A 3,309-nucleotide genomic window follows, 5' to 3' on the forward strand; every position below is an offset into this window, starting at 1 on the left:
GATAATAAAAATAACAATAAACTCAGCAGAAGTAACAGTGTTAATTAAAAAATTTCAATTAAACTACAATCTCGGTTAGGTGTATCGTTGTTTTTGTTATCATTTTGTTATATTCTTCTAATATGGCAAAAATAATAATTAAGTAAAACCCAAATCCCATCCCTACACACCCCTTCGCCCCCGCCCCCAGTACGAGGGCCTGGATAGGGGATTAAGAAAAAAATGCTCGGGTTTTTTTTTTTTTTTTTGCCACCCTAATGCTGCCAACCAAATCAATTGCGAAACTAGACAAGGGCCTTGATGTAGAAACTGTAAACTAGAGTAGGCTAGAACAGAAATCAATAAAATTAATGAGACTAATAAAAATAAAATGAGGACAAAAAATGGACAAGCTATGATCTTGAGTAAACTACAAAATAAAACTTATTAAAGTAAGGGGCCAAACTTAATATAAGTGTAGATTTATTTCAATTAAATCCAAGTAATGTATTTGCTAAGATGAAAGTTTAGATAAGCGAGGATCTTGGTGCTATTAATAATGAATGGTTTAGATATGGCAGCCATAGATTCACTTTCCAGCCAAATGTAGTTCCAAAAAGGATTGTAGGCTTGTAAAACCGCATGAATAATGGCCATGATTTCAGCCAAAAAGGAATTATTGCCGCCCAAACTCATAGTAAAAGCACCGAAGAAAATACCATGATGATTTCTAAATAAACCACTGCAAGCTGAAGCTCCTGGATTAATTTTTCAGAGATCATACCATATGTCTTAATTATATTAAATGAGAAATAGGCTGATGCCATAGAACCATCGACACTGTAGGAGCTCTGAAGCGAGAGATATTAATGCCAAGATTTTTGACGGTATTCAAATCTGAAGAGAAGAGACAGAACCTGGGCAAGTTGAAGACCAAGCACATAAGAAAGACTAGTAAGAAGCAATTGTGCGAGAGGTGCTAGGCGTAAAGTCTTCAAAAGTAATCTTATTTCTTGCTTTCTAAATGTGATGAAAAATCAGAAAAATTGCCATGCGCCACGCAATTGACAAATAAGAACCAAAAGGTTTAGAACTCATGGCTGTCCACAACGTTTGAAAGCAGGCAGAATGAGGCAATGAAAAGTCCGACATATATACTTGCTGGCCATTGTCATAGACTTTTAGCAAAAGAGAAATTAACCAAAAAATAATAATAATAATAACGGTTCAGACAATTTAGAAAAATCAATGTGCAATGTCATAGTGGCCTCATAGTTGGGCTGAAATTTCTATTTCTTTCTTGGTTGTTTTGCAAGTTTAAGATATTTTTATATTTTTTGGATTGCTTTCAGGATTTATCTTTTTTCTAAATATCGGATTTAAGACTTATTCGAGTTAGTTAGTAGAATGTTATTATGTAATTATATTTTAGGTTTACATATTTTGATAAATTAGGATTAATATAATTGAGAAAGGTTCTCATAGTCAACACTTTCCGAAGCTGCTAGGTGACTCTACGTCGGTACGTCAGCACCATCCTAGCCCAGCCATATTCACAACATGACATGCGATTGAAGTAATTTTTATATTTGACTCTACGCTGCATTCTGTTTCTAATTTATATTCAATAAATTGATCGTTTACTCGAGTTTGCTTTTGAAAAAAATAATAATAAGAACACACAAGACAGCTCAATATACTACAATATTCAAATACATCGTTATTCTCTCGACATGAAAACTTTCGCAAAACAAACAAACATGAAAACTAATTATTATTGCCAAAGGAAACGATGAAGTTAACCAGATGGTCTGGGGGGGCAGCCCTTGAAGGATCAAAGTAAGCAAGCTCTTGTTTTGCTTCAGCTATCAGCTCCTTGGCATGCTTCTTGGACCCATCGACCCCCACTAACTTTGGATATGTTGCCTTATCTCGCGTCATATCCCTGCCAGTCTTTTCCCTCATCTCTGGCGATCCAATCACATCTACAATATCATTCCACAATTGATATGCCATCCCTACGCATTTTCCAAAATGCCTCATTCTCTCTGTCTCTTCTTCATTTCCTCCTCCTATTATAACTCCGCTAACTATGCTTGCCTCTATAAACTTCCCAGTTTTGTGTCTATGAATGAAGTTCAATTCACTCAAACTTACTTCTTTGCCTTCACTGTTGATGTCCATGATCTGCCCTGCAGCAATTCCTTCTGACCCAACAGCTGAGTTTATCTCAACCATGGCCCGAAGCAGGCGGTCGGGGGAAACTTTTTTGGCCTTGATCATGGAAATGTGCTGCATGGCAAGGCAATGTAGAGCTTGACAAGCAAGAATTGCGGTTGCTTCGCCGAAAACCTTGTGGTTGAAGGCTTGCCTCGTCGAAGATCATCGTTGTCAAGGCATGGCAGGTCATCTTGAATTACAGCCATTGTGACGAGCAACTCTATAGCACAAGCCATTGACATCGCCACTGACTGACTTCCTCCGATCATCTCATATGAAGCAATACATAAAGTTGACATTAAACGTTTACCACCAGGTAGAGAGTATCTCATTGCTTCATGAAGAATAGCAGGATGTCGCAGTGGAACGGCTTCATCTAAAGCCTTGTTGATTTGCTTTGCTTTCAAGGCCTTGTATTCGTCAACTTGGAAAAACTTGGGCAAAGTGTCGTTTCGTTGTGAATTAATAACCTTCAGTTTTTTGGGTTGCCGCCTCAGCAGTATTGATTTGGCAACGTGGGAATTAGGAAATATGGGATCACTGAGTGGTGTTTGAGGGCATTAATGGAGTTCCTAAATATATCTGATGAGGTCATGGATATGGGTCTTTTTGAAAGGATTAAAAGACTGTTTTTGCTTCTTGTGTGAATTGTTTATTTCCCAAAGGAAGGTTGTGAATGCACGCCCACAAGCACAAGTATGCAATATTGTCTCTCAAATAAACCTATTTGTAGATTAATATATTCATTGAGCTCTCAATAGTATCTAATTTGCTGTTATTAGGTGCCGGTAATTGCACGCAACAATATTATATATATTCTTGTCCGTCAAGATTAGCAATATAATAGTAACTAATATTTTAGCAAGTTTCAAGGACTTGAAGAAGTGATTTTCAAGCACATCGTCACTAATGTCCCTTTTCGAAAAAAATTTTTTAAAAAATTAATAATTTTAGCAAATAACTATGCACATTTAGGCCCAATAAAAACTTCGGAGAAATGATGATGGATTTTCCACCTCACAATTCATGTTGAGGACCAATTTGCAGAAAATCGTTACCAGAAGTTTACATTGTTTACACAAAAAAAATAAAAATCAAAATAAAAAATAA

At 36.4% G+C, this 3,309-nt stretch overlaps 1 pseudogene; it reads right to left on the reverse strand.

The window, feature by feature from the left end:
• Positions 1 to 1,746: 1,746 nt before the first annotated feature.
• Positions 1,747 to 2,794, reverse strand: LOC18041843 (annotated as a pseudogene).
• Between the last annotated feature and the right edge of the window lie 515 nt (positions 2,795 to 3,309).

The sequence above is a fragment of the Citrus clementina genome, unplaced genomic scaffold, assembly GCF_000493195.1.
Source record: "Citrus clementina cultivar Clemenules unplaced genomic scaffold, Citrus_clementina_v1.0 scaffold_5, whole genome shotgun sequence".
Lineage (NCBI taxonomy): Eukaryota > Viridiplantae > Streptophyta > Magnoliopsida > Sapindales > Rutaceae > Citrus > Citrus x clementina.